The sequence below is a fragment of the Protopterus annectens genome, chromosome 2.part2 (assembly GCF_019279795.1).
Source record: "Protopterus annectens isolate FY-2018-M chromosome 2.part2, PAN1.0, whole genome shotgun sequence".
Taxonomy (NCBI): domain Eukaryota; kingdom Metazoa; phylum Chordata; order Ceratodontiformes; family Protopteridae; genus Protopterus; species Protopterus annectens.
Window position 1 is genome coordinate 266,500,731 of NC_056730.1, and position 14,550 is coordinate 266,515,280.

The window sequence follows — 14,550 nt, forward strand, 5'->3', positions numbered from 1 at the left end:
CAACAAATATTCCACATAGATCCATAGTTATAAAATTTCTTTCATTTCTGGACAAGGAACTAATATTAAAATCTGTTTGGAGAAAATCACCCTTAAAATACAATCAAAGCCTGATAAGGTTTGACAATGATTATTCTTCCATAATACTAGAACAAAGGAAAACGTCTGGCCAATAATAAACCTGTTGAAACAAAACAACATTAAAGCACAGCTGGCCTTTCCAGCCAAGATAAAAAATATTTTCTGCCAATGAGATGAGAACCTTTAATGACTTAGAAGACACTACTATATTCATCAAAAACAGCAACATAGTGCCTATCCCAGAAGAAATGGAAAAGATGGCACCTACTCTTAGAAAAATAAAATAAACAAATCATTGGACTGATTCTAAAAAGAAGAAACAAAAAAAAACTGATTCCAAGATAGCTGTCCCAAAAAAATGACTCATACAACTACATCTCTCAAAGTATCAACTGATGGTACATCACTTGCCATCTGTTTATATTCAAAAAGAGGGTTTCTTAAACAACTGAGAAATATTAATGATTTATTCAGCATGTTCAAAGAGTCCAATAATTCCTCACAAAGGTAGGTCAAGATGGGTTACTATATACATTTTATATAAGCCAAAGAAAGCAACATATAATACAAACATAGAAGTTTCTATTTCCCTACTTGAACTCAATGAATACTTATCTTGTTCATTTTTCATTGATTTTACTTATAATAATTTAAGTAATTAATTACCTAATTCAACAATGTACCATTCATCAGAGGTCAGACTCAAATATAACAAATTAACATCATATGCATATATATATATATATATATATATATATATATATATATATATATATATATTGTGTTTTGAAAAAAAATGCTGTCATGAAGACCAATGCCTTCTTCAGTTAAAGTGTGATTTAGAAACGTCATGTATCCTGTATGTATCCTGGTTAAATAACAGTAGCAAGCTCTTAATACAAATGTCATCATTATTCTGTCTAAATATAGTTAATATCAATTATGACAGGTTTCACAGCTACGAGTGCTGTTTGATCAATCCTGATATAGTGTGCGTGTATGCAGCTGTGTCTGGAGGCTAGTAAAATGTCATTATTATTCTGTCTAAACATAGTTAACATCACTTATGGCAGGTATCATAGCTTTGAGTGCTGTTTGATCAATGCTGATACGGTGTGTGTGGATGCAGCTGTGTCTGGCAGCTTGTACAAATGTCTTTATTATTATGGCTAAACATAGCTAATATCAGTTATGGCAGGTATCATAGCTTTGAGTGCTGTTTGATTAAGCCAAACATGGTGTATGTGGATGTAGCTGTGTCTGACAGCTGTTGTATGTTGCCGTTTTCATCTCTGGGAAGCTGTGGGTTGTGGCTTGTGATTGAGGTTCACTGATGCTTGTGTATTAGGAAGAGACATTTAGTGTTTTAGCTTGGATCCAGGGGAAGGGGGTGGATAAAACTGTGATTTGGAATATTTTGGCAGAGAATAGTTTGTTTATACATCTGCTGAGTGAGAGGTGGGAAGGCTGGAAGAATGTGTTATCTCTTGTTGTGGTGGCTTGTTGGGAGTTTTTTTTTTTTTTTATCTGTTTGCTCTCTGTTCTTTTCCTGGCTGCTGCCTCAGTGAAAGGGAGGGAATTTAGGCTTGAAGTTGCATTGAAGTGAAGCTTTGCTTCAGGTGCATCGTGAGCCTCTGGTATGCAGTACACAGACACACTAACAGAAACAGACACTCCCAGGTTACTTTGGTAACAAAGACAAGGTGACAATAATGCTTAACAGCTCTGAGGAACCACTGAGAAGTTTCTCAGCAATGACGTTTTGGGATTTAAAAAAATATATATAATAAAAGAGCTGTTTTAAACCACATGTCCATATATTGATGGTCTCCCAACTCTTCGTTTAGCTCATTAAGTTAATTCTTGACAATAAATAAATAATAAGTAAAATTTTACATTTAAAATGTGTTTTGGTCCAAACACATTAAGGACTTACATAAGAGTGGAAGTCTGAGTTATTGTGAAAGACTGAGAGCACTTGGTCTTGTGTAATACACTTTGCAGTGGTCTGGGAGGTGAGCTTGCTCAGACGTGTTGAGCATATGGAGATAGCTGATTCTAGGGGTGTTTGGGGTTGCTGGAAGTGCTAGAGAGTCATCAGATTTCCTTTCTGGAAATATCTGTGGGAATGGAAGTTGTGTTGAGTGTTTCACTGACAGAGTGGCCACTGCATGGAACAGGCTGGTAAAATGGAACAGGACAAATATTGGTTTGGATATTTTAAGAACAGCCTGGAAACACACCACATGAACTAGTGAATGGTATTTTTGCAAAACTGGATGGGCATTGTTGCCTGTGCTTGAAGTACTGATATGTGTGTATGTAAGGATTGAAATATACTTATAACAAATAAGAAACTAGAAGGGTCTTATAATTCCAAGTCTATGGACTGTATAAACATGCTTGGAAGGAGCTAATAATAACAATAAGCATTACAGCTTGTGGTCTCTCAAATAACTAAGCAAAAGCCAAAAAACAAACAAAAAAAAAAAAAAAACAAACCACACAGACACACAATAGTTATGTAATACATGATTTTAGTAAATCTAGACATAAAATATATAATCATTGTATAAGATTAAGCAGTCTGCAGAATTTAGATATTAAAGACAAGATTTAATAACATGGGGTTGTGTATAATAACACTACTGTCTTAACTTGTCATAAATTACATACAATACATTGAACATCAAAGGGAAGCATGATGATTTTCTTATATAAGTAAATATGCATAAAAAGTCATGTAATTGCTTTAACTTGAATTGTAATTTTTGTAAGCCATCTTGACCATGTATAATACTTAAGTGGTTACCAAGGTAGCTAATGTTTTATACATGACATCAAACTGACAAAGTTGTTCAAGAGAAACAATAGAAGCCTGAACTTGAAATGTCACAGAATGTAACAATCATATTCTGAACAAATAGTATTAAATTGACAATAGACAGTTTAATAACATGAGCTTGTGTATAATAACACTATTGTTTTAACTTGTCATAAATGTCATACACTATTTTGAACATCAAGGGGAAGCATGAAGATTTTCTCATATAAGTAAATGTACATAACAAGTCATATAATTGCTTTAACTTGAATTGTGGTTTTGTAACCCATCTTGACCATGCATAATACTTAAGTTGTTACCAAGGTAACTAATGTTTTATACATGACATCAAACTGACAAAGTTGTTCAAGGGAAACATTAGAAGCCTGAACTAGGAATGTCACAGAATGTAACAATCACCTAATGAACAAATAGTATTAAATTGACAATAACCTTTGCTGATTATACAAAATAGAATGTTGCCATTTAAATCTAAAAACTTTCAGTATATGCAATAAAATGGCAATTTACAAATATGGAAAGGGAACTTGTAATAATTTATCACAATAAGTGAATTTGTTGTTTTTAACCTATAATTTCACTAATTTTACAATAAAAAATGACAAATATGAAAATTCTTATGTGTAGGAAATGTGGGGAAGAGGAATGCACTGATAATTAAAATGCACCAACTTTCATCAATGTTCACATAAAACAAACTTGACACTTTAAGTAAGTTACTAAAAAACAAAGTGATAACTTAAAAGCTGGCAAACAATGAAATATAACTTCTGATATATCCAATAAAATACATTGTATTATAAACATTAAGTATAAATATTATTACCATCTATTTATATTAAGTAACATGTTTTGAAAGACTTCATCAATAAGGGTGAATATGTTAAATAACTGTGTGCTATAATCTTTTACTGAGGTTTTATATATGATGCATCCTACTTTACTATGATTGAATGCTTGTCATCTATCTTTCATGTAAATATTAATTGCTTATATAATTGTTTTGTGTCTTTCGGCTTTTCCCAGTTAGGGGTCGCCACAACGGAACTCCGGTCCGCTAATGATTGGCAGCTAATTTTTATGTATCGGCTTGCCAGGCCTGATGCACAACCTTCAACGAAGGTATGCCCATTCATGCATGTCTCCACGCAGAAGACGCTCTAGCTGAGAATTGAACCCGACAGCGTCTTACTGTGAGGCGACAATGCTACCGCAGCACCAATTAAGTAGAAATTTATATTGTATTAGAATTCTGTCTAATCTACAATAGTACTATATATGTTCAAAGTAATATACATACTGCTTATTCCTATTACAAATATTCTCCATATGATAATTCAATTTATGGAGCTCAGATGTTCTGGATAGTCAAGGTATGAGTGATAATCTAATGGACTTAGGTTTATCCATCAGATTAGGAATGATTTTCATTCCATGGCTAGTGTGGATCTTAGTTTTATTGCCATTTATTAATTTAAATTTATTCCACAAAACATTTTTAGTATGCCTGACCAAAACATTACATCATACACTCAAGGTATAAAACTGATAAGTTCCTTTAAAAGCTCAAACATATACTTTATAGTTATCAGAGGAAATGTTTGATAGTCACAATAAAACAAAAAATACATAGTCAAATGACCAAAGATGGATTTAACTTTATTATCTTTAAATACAAATTACTTAAACAATCCTAGTAAGAGATCAAATCTACTGATATATTTAAAAATGAACAAAGCACAACTTGTCTTCCTTCAAGAAACTCATTTTAAAAACAAATGACAATTGCAAATGGAGTCCTAAGGAATATATGATATTGGCACAATCCACTTAGAGACAAAGACAAAAGGGATAACAATTTTATGGAAAACAATTGTGATTAACCCAGAAATCATTTACAAGTATGAAGATGAAGAAGGCCTTATGGCATTCATAATACTTAAATATATTAACAGAATACAGATCCTAGCCAATCTATAGTGGTTTCCAGGCATTGGAACAGGAACTGTTAAAAAACACTTGTCTTTCATTTCCAATAATTATAAAGGCAACTTAATATTAGGAGGAGATTTTAAGTGCATATTTGATATTTCTGAAACTATAAATAAAAGACCACTGCGTACATCTGCTGTATCAAAAGCTTTAAACAATTGGGTAGAATCATTTAATCTTGTAGATATTTTTAAATTTAAAGAAGATATATCTTTGATGTTTTCCCATCAAAGTCATAGATTTGGCACCAAAACTAGAATAGATAAAATATTTTCTGCCCATTACTTAGACTTTAAAATCATTAATTTCTCAATCACTCCCTGCCCCTTTTCAGACCACAATTTGATACTAAAACATCAAAACGGGTACAAATCATTAATCTTTAACTCCAGAATTCCAGCATATATAACTAAAATTAAAGAGTTCAAACCCTGGTTATTATCTAAATTACAGTTCTTCTTAGATATTAATTATTCCACAGAGATAAATAAAATAATGATATGGGACTCATTTAAAGCTTACATATATGGTAAAACCCTAACTTGGTATAAAAAAACAGAGAATGGAATTCTGAATTATTAGATCTACAATCCAAACTTTTGTCAGTAAAAGCTGAAAAAAATCAAAATCATTTGGAGATGAAAAAGAAAGTAGAAGTACTGAACAATGAATACAATGAAAGTCTAACACAAAAAAACTAGATTAGCTTTTGAAAAACTAAAAATTAATACCTTGGCCACTTCTCCCAAATATCTACATCATTTATCCAAAAGAATCAAAATACAATCAAAAGCTAATAACATTAAAAGTATCTTCTGAGAAAAGAAAGGGAAAACTGTCTCAGATATAGGTGACATTCTTGATGCCTATAGAAATCACTATATGGAACATTTCCAAAAAGAAAATATGCATATTGATAAATTAAATCTAAATGAAAAATGTTCTAATATAGAAAAAATACTAGAAAAATTAAAAGTAGTTCTGCAAGCACCCATATCCTACAAAGAAATTGCAAATACAATAAAAGAGGGTAGAAAATAATAAAGCTCCAGGTACAGATGACATAATTATGGAAATATATAAACTTTTTCCTTCAAAGATACTATCCCTCTTCCATAAAACTCTATTAGAAATTCTGTCAAAAGCTTTAATACCACCCCCTTGGAGATATTCCTTAATCATACCTAAAGAAAAACAAATCCCCAAACCTCTGTACCTCATATAGACATATATCATTATTAAATAATGACTATAAGATATTAAATAGAATGAAAATACCACTATCTAAAACAATAAATAATGATCAAACTGGATTTATATATCATAGACACACATGGCAATATTAAAAGGATCATTTCTCTTATAGGTTATGTTAATGAAGAAAATAAAGAAATACTCATAATTGCATTAGATATAGAGAAAGCCTTTAATTCATGAAATTGGGACTATTTATTCAAAATCCTAATGCTATTTGAATTTCCTGCATCCTTTGTTCATCTCCTAAAAAATATACATGCAAATACTTTAGCATATGTCAAGTTAGGTCCTTTTACCTCTGAATCTATACATATAACAAAATGCACTAAACAAGGATGTCCCATGTCATCGATTCTATTTGCTCTGGCTATTGAAAATTGTCAGATTCAATCTGTAACAATATAAAAATCAAAGGAATAGATGTCTATGAACAATACCAGTCTAAAGTAATTCTATTTGCTGATGACATATTACTAACATTATCTAGTACAAAAGAGACAGAAGAATTAGATATATTAAATGCCAAATTTCACATGACTTCAGGACTCCATTTCAATAAATCAAAATCAAAACTTTTATTAAAAAAAAGGAAATGCAGACTAAGGGGGATCACATCATAGGGAAACAAGAATATACCTTAAAATATCTAGAAATTGAGTTATGCAAGGATAATAATGAATTAGTCTCAAAAAACTATAATTATATCATCAATACAATTAAAATATCTGTGGAAAAATAGAACAAAACAATATTAACATTAGAAGATAGACTACAGTTAATAAAAATGGTTTTACTGCCCAAGATCCTATATATAGCCTTGGCAATACAACTGTTACCAGAAAGGAATATACTTAATTAAATAAATTCATGCCTAATAAAATTTTTATGGTTTCCCAAAAGAAAAAAATAGCTTTAAGATTAAACTTCCCTTATATAGAAACATACATAAAAGCATCAATATCTAAAACAATCTGAGATTGGATAAGTCCAAATTACTCTGCAAACTAGAAAGAAATACTAACTGTAATATCAATAACTGAATTTGATTTACAAAAAAATTTCAAATAACATATAAAAACAATTTGCCATAGCACATATGTATTAGTATGCAATATAACATAACTAAACCCACTAAAACTCATGTGATTCATTCTTACATTGAATAATTTAGGAAAAGTATTAATGCAAATATAGATTTAAAAATCTGGTTTGATCATTTAACAACATTAATAGTCACAATGAACTTTCCACATAAAATATATAGAGAAATTATTAATTCCTGGGAACAGAAATGATTTGTTTTCTGGCTCCAATGTATCAAAGAACTAAAAGGTTTAGATATGCAAGTAATAAAAACAACATACAAAATTCCACAACAGGACTAGTTAACTTTACAGAGTATTTTGTCATATTCACAAGATTTAAGTAGAATAATTAACTATTCTTTATTTAAAGTAATACCTAAATTTACAAAATACATACATGGAATCATATATAATGACTATGACATGGGAAACAGTATTTCAAAATGTTACCAAATATTGATAAACTATAAAACAACACCTAAAACCTCATATTGGAAATATATAACAAAAGGACACTCAATACAGTTAACTGAAGATATTAAAACAGATATCTTATCTAGAAAATATACATCCTTTACACAATACTGGAAAGTTTCTAATTGGAAATGCTTGCAAAGAGCATTCTTAACCCCAGACAGAATCAGTAAAAGTAGTTCTTCCATAAAAGGAATATGGTGGAGATGTGAGCAAGTCCACAATGCAGACTGGAACCACATTTTCTAAGATTGTATTATAATTAAGCCATTTTGGAATGGTATTCATAACTTTCTACAAGCTTTATTTAATGAATCATTTTATTTACCTACAGCTCTTCTATTATTAAATGTGAATGAAGGTCCTCATTTGAATAGGTCAAGCATGTATCTAGTGTGGGTTATACTTGCAATTTGAAGAATGTGTATAACAAAAAGATGGAATACAAACACAATACCAACTTTGAAAGACTTCTACAACCTACTGAAGACCACAGCATTATTGGAAATTAAAATTAAAGCACTAAGAATTTAACCAAAGCCACTTATCAACAACCCTTGGGGAAAAGTCTTATTGCTGATTGACACTATGTAATAATTGATCAGACACTCTGATATTGGATTGGACACACTTATAATGTAACTGTATTCATTAAGATCTGTTATACCCTCGTATTCACTATTCTTCCATGTAGGACTAGCTTAGTCATGCACGGACATGGCTGTTTAGGAGCAGGATGGCAGCACGCCATGCATAGTAATGAAGGTGTGCTCCCTGAGCTCCTAAATGGACATGGAGTGTGTACAAGTGCAGGGGCCATGTCTGAGAGGAGAGCTCTCAGAATATACACACCCCTGAAATCAAGAACAGCAGTGTAGGAGTAAGAATGAGTGAGAGTGCTCATAGGTGTTTGCATGCCCCCAGCAACATCCCCCCAAGTGCACAAGAGCAACAGTTCCAACATTAAATATGACGATTATTTTTTTTATGAAACATATCAAATTTAACCGTAGGTGTGCAGGTCTGCCCATTGCTTAGCTACAGTTAATGCAGCTTAAATGGCACAAGAGGATAAAAAGTAAGATATATGCAAATGAAGCAGTTCAGCAATAATGTAGTGGGCAGAGCATTCACCTTACGAGCAGTCATTACCGGTTCGAGTCCCACTCCAGTACAATCCATGTTCCATGTCAAATCACTGTATGATCAATTTATTTTGTTGCATAACCTACAACATAACATATATTTGTGAACTGGGGTACTGCATTAAATGCAGATGTGAGGTGTCATTGTCATAATGTTGTAAAGTCCACAGATAATCACAAGTGCCCCATATAGTATATGTACACAGGAATTAGGGATACAAATGGAAGGTAAAATGTGTAATGAATGGTAAATCCATACAGGTGCCAAATCCACCACCTGCCCAAGAACCATTAGACATCCCTGTCTAAATTAGTGTGGTGGTAAGCGGGTGTAAGCACTAGTAAGCAAGAGTAAGCATAGTTATGCAGTAGTAAGCAGGAGTAAGCATATTTAAGCAGTAGTAAGTAGGTTTAACCCCATTTGCATGGGGGTAGGCAATGCATACATAGGTTAAGCAATATTGAAGCTAACTCTCTGTAAGCATATTTAACTGGAGGTTAGCATTACTTACATTCATGCAAACCTGTGCAAACCTGCTTACAATTGCTTAAAAGTGCCTTATGCATTCTGTATGCATCAGCTGCTGATCTGGCCAGAAACAAAATAAACAGCCTTTGCAGAACTTGAACTGAGGACCCTGTACATTATAGTCACATTAGTTAACCACTAAGCCATCACAGCAATATACATGTTTAAGGTATCACCAAACAGATCCTCACCATAGGATATATAAACTCAACATGTGAAAGGAATCTATATACAGTTTAATATTGTATAAGGGTCTACAGGACATAAATATGTGAAATGGAGTACTGCATTAAGCCCAGATGTGAGGTGTCAATGTAATAAAGTGTTGAAATCCCCTAATAAACACAAGGACCCCATACAGTGTATGTACACATGAATCATGGATACCAAACACATATATAACATGTAATTAATAATAAATCAATGCCACAATCCAAATATAGTGCAACTTATTTATTAAGCAATGCTAAGCATTGCACAGCCCAGCTTAGTATGTGTAAGCAATGTGTAGGCCAGCTAACTCAATCTGCCCATTGGTATACCCCTTTAAGCAATGCCAACCTTAAGTAAGCAGGTTTGCCCATAGCTTAGCCTTTTCAAAACCGTCCAATCATTTCAAGGTGCGGGAAACTGGCCCTATTTAAACTTAACAGGCAGGAATACATCTCATAACTGGCTGTAGCTTCCCCTTGTAGGCAGTATGTCTGGAATGGGAGAGGGTGTGTTCTTTCGGGTGCAGCGATGGGGCATCCAGGAGTCCAGAGTCATGGCAGACTTCTTGTGAAAGACCATGACATGAGACTGCTGCAGGGCCTGTACCAGGGCTCCCAATACAAAGTGGAAGCCTGGGACTGTCTCACCCCTGACCTCACCAGTGCCACTGGCATACCCCAAACTGGAGAGCAGGTCAGGCATCACTATGCCAACCTGGAACAGTGAAAGGGGATCACTTAGATCAGTGGATCCAAGAGGCTAGGAGGACAGGGAAGTCCCAGCCATGTGTATCAGTCCACTACCTGTTTAATAATTGCCAGCTCATGTATATTATGGATAGGTATGGCTAAATATTCCTCTTATGTCCTTCACAGCGACAAGTGAGCGGTCTATGGACCAGGAGGACCATGGATATAGATTGGAATGGTTGGGATGCAAGGCAGGTTAGTAATACTCTTGCATGTACTGTCATAGGAAATAAATCTAAAAGTAGTAGTAAGTGAATTGCCTGTATAAAACCTGTATTGTTTAAGGTAAGTACTGCATACACCACAGAATATGGCAGGAAAAGTCTCATATAGGTTGTATGTAAATAAAAGCATAATAGCCTGACAATTAAGGTCTAACTGCTGGTCTGCATGTGTTCACTCTGGTATCATATGGTAAGGTAGAGTTGCAATCGCTTAATAGTACTGTTGTAGTAAGCACTGTTACCCTCACTGTGCTACATAAGTAAATTGTGTAGGAATGTCTGTATATGACTGTTGTAATTCCAAGAGGTCAAATAGTACAACTGAGAGAGACTTAGAAAGAAAACAGTGAAAAGACAAATAGGAAACTCCAAATAGCACACTCAACTGCAATGTGAACTGTTGTAGTTTTTGCACACACAGCCATGCTTCGAATCCTGGGAGTGGTAGTAGGCTGTATGCAGAATCATACCCTACAAATGTACAGAATGTCCTGTAAATCAGCCCATAGCTGCTGCCTGTCACCCTGTCCCTCTGGAAAACCAGTGGGATGATCCCAGATGTTTAGGCAGCAAACAAGACATACAACTGATTGTCAGACATCAATAACAACAAACCTGTCACTCTAGCAACCCCCAAAATGTTATGAGAGTAAGTAGCCAAGTATGACCCATCTCCACCCCCATGTTCTCAAGCTGTGACCAGAGTGTGTACAGTAACTGATTGAGACATATGTGCATAATACTAATGTGGAAACTGGTAATTTGTGTGGCAACATGCAGGTATTGCTAACAAACATTGCTCCCACAGGTCTATCAGATATGAACACTGTGCCTAAATAAAAGATTGATATCCTGTACTGGTACTGTTTACTCTGGTATTGCATGGCACTGTTAGTGTTGCAGTTGCTCAGAATAATAAGGTATTACTCATCACTGTCACTCACACTGTACTACATAATACAACTGTCTAGGAAATCCTGTATAAGAGTGTTGTAATTACAAGTTCAGAATGTAAAACCACAGGAGAATTATAGACAGAAATCAGACAAGAGATACACAACAACACCTATATAGCACATACAACTGTGATAGACAGTGTCTTAATTTTAGCAGACACAGCCATGGTTCAAATCCTGGGAGTGGTAGGAAGCTGTATGCAAAATCATACCCCACAAGTGTACAGAAATGTCCAGAATGTCCAGTTATTTGTCCCATATCTACTGGCTGTTACCATGCCCCCTGTCATATCAGTGTGCCAATTTCTGATATGTAAACAGCATGTCATATCATATAACTGACAGACCTGTACATATCTAGAAAATGTCAAATAAAACAAACCTGTCATTGTACAAGTCACTAAAGGTTTAAGAGGGCAATAGTCGGAATATGTCCCAGTTCACCTGCATGTGAAGACATGCCAGAGTGTGTGCAAAACGAGATGGACAGGTATGTGCATAACATCAACGTGGAATGTGGGAATATGTGGAGAAACAGCTAATTAGTGTTAACTAACAATATCTCCAAAGGTATACCAGGCAAGAGGTGTATACTGCAGGTAAAACCAGTTCATGTATATAGTTGTCAACAGCCATACCACTGTCCAAACTAAGGCAATAGGGTAGTGTACTAATACTTGTAAGGTACAGATAACAGCACTGACTAGGAAAGTAATGCAAACTATAGGAATATACTAGTTGTTAACTGACATCTTTCTCTCCTCCCACCATATCTGCAACAATAAACTAAATACACAACTCAATTGGTATGTGCTGACTTAACTCTAATGTTGGAACATATGTCCTATTGTTCGATAATTATTCATATCTGTTCCTATGCATGTGCTATGTTGAAATACTCCCACATTGGTGGCATGCTGCCATGAATGTACCTCTAAAGCAGACTTCCAAGCAACCGCTACCCCACAACAATACCCACGTATCACATAGTTCACAAAGTCAGTGTGCCACACAGTCACAGCCCTTAAGGCTAAACAACACACCTAATACACTTGTAATAGGTGACTCTATTGTCAGACACACTGATGTCCCACTCACCAGGCTGAACAAGGAGAAGGTCACTGTATGCTGCCTGTCAGGTGCCAGGATCCACCACATAACACAAGCACTCAGGTCACTCCAAAGCAAGTACAAATATGACTCCATCATTGTCCATGCTGGTGTAAATGACCTGAGATGTACCTCCCTGGACTACATGAAAAGAGACATAGAGGATCTCTCTGATCATGTAGCCCAGGCCGGTATGACCCTGACCTTGAGTAGCATCTTACCCTCACCAAGAATGATGCCACAGTATAAAGACAAAATGATCAATTTTAACAATTGGCTAAAGTATTGGTGTCATTCAAAGGGGATCCAGAGTCTGTCAGCCTGGGATGACATGCTCGACAAGCCACGTTTCTTCACTAGGGACGGCTTGCACCTGTCACCCCTGTGCTTTTGAATACTGGCTAAGGCTCTTGCCACCCCCATAGTGCCTTTTTCAGGCAAGGGTCAAAAGACAAACCCACCTCCATAGACAACACAAGAAAAAAGAAACTAAGGGTAATGCTGCTCAACGCCGGAAGTCTAAACCTCAAGATGCATGCACTCGAGGCTCTCCTCAGTATGGAGAATATTGATATCTGTGCAGTAAAAGAAACCTGGTTCAAGGCTCCCGAAAGCACCCCAGCACTACCAGGTTATACCTCATACCATGCTTTTCAGCCCCACAACTCGGACTGAACCACAAAAGGAGGGGGAGTATCCATATTCATCATAGATACCCACACCTCCAGGTTAGTGGCACTGCACGAAGCATCAGAGACCATCCATGTGCAACTAACAGTGGGAAAAACTGCCTTTCAGTTTGTAGCCTGTAACAGATCACCCTCCTAAACTCAGGAACCCCACTCGGCTTTCCTGAGAACACTGGAGAATATGAAGGTCTCTCCAAACACCATCATATTGGGTGACTTCAACTACCCAAACATAGCTTGGGAGCACTACACAAGCCCCAACACCCTCGCCCAATGGTTCCTAGAATTTATAAACTCAAATGCTATGGAACAACTGGTCACCACTCCCACAAGAGGGGAAAACATATTGGACCTGATCATCACCAACATGGGGACTCCATGTTCCATACCAGAGGTATACCCCTCATTGGTAAGATCTGACCATAAATTAATCTCACTGGACATCCATATCCCATCCCCACCCCCAGCCAAGGAAACCACAGTGAAGAACTGCTCAAAAGCAAACTTCACACTTCTCAAAACCGAGGTGGAATCCTTCAAAGCCCCTGAGCCAGTGGAAAATACAGCCCAAACCACAGAATCTTTTACAAATGCATTCTATGGACACCTACAGGAATGCATGGATCGTGCTATCCCAAATAAAACCAAGACTCATTCCTCCAAAGGCAGGAGACCTGCCATAGATAAGCTATACAACAGAAGGAGGAAGCTACTACATGATAGAGCAAAATCCCAAAAGGGGAAGGCATCTCTGATCAGTACAAGCAAGAAACTACGATCCCTCATAAAATCATCTAAGGCCAGCTTCAAAAGAAAAATTGCACAAGATGCTAAAGATAATCACAAGGCCTTCTTTAGTTATGTCAGGAACCTGGGTGGCAACTCCCAGATATGCTCTGAGTTAGTGCAAAATAACAAAAAATACACTGAACCCACAGACATTACCATCCTGGCAGGTTCAGTGCAAACTCCCCCCCCCCTTCCCCACCAAAAGAGCAAATGTCTAGCCCAACAGAGAGTAGCCTCACTGACATCACAGATGCACAGGTGAGAGCTGCCCTCTCCAAAGCAAGAAACACAGCATCAATGGGACTGGATGGTGTCCCGGGCTGCGTCTTACATGAGCTCCAAGAAGAACTGAGCCCTCACATAAAGTCACTGTTCAATCTCAGCCTTACTACAGGATATTTACCCAAGGAAT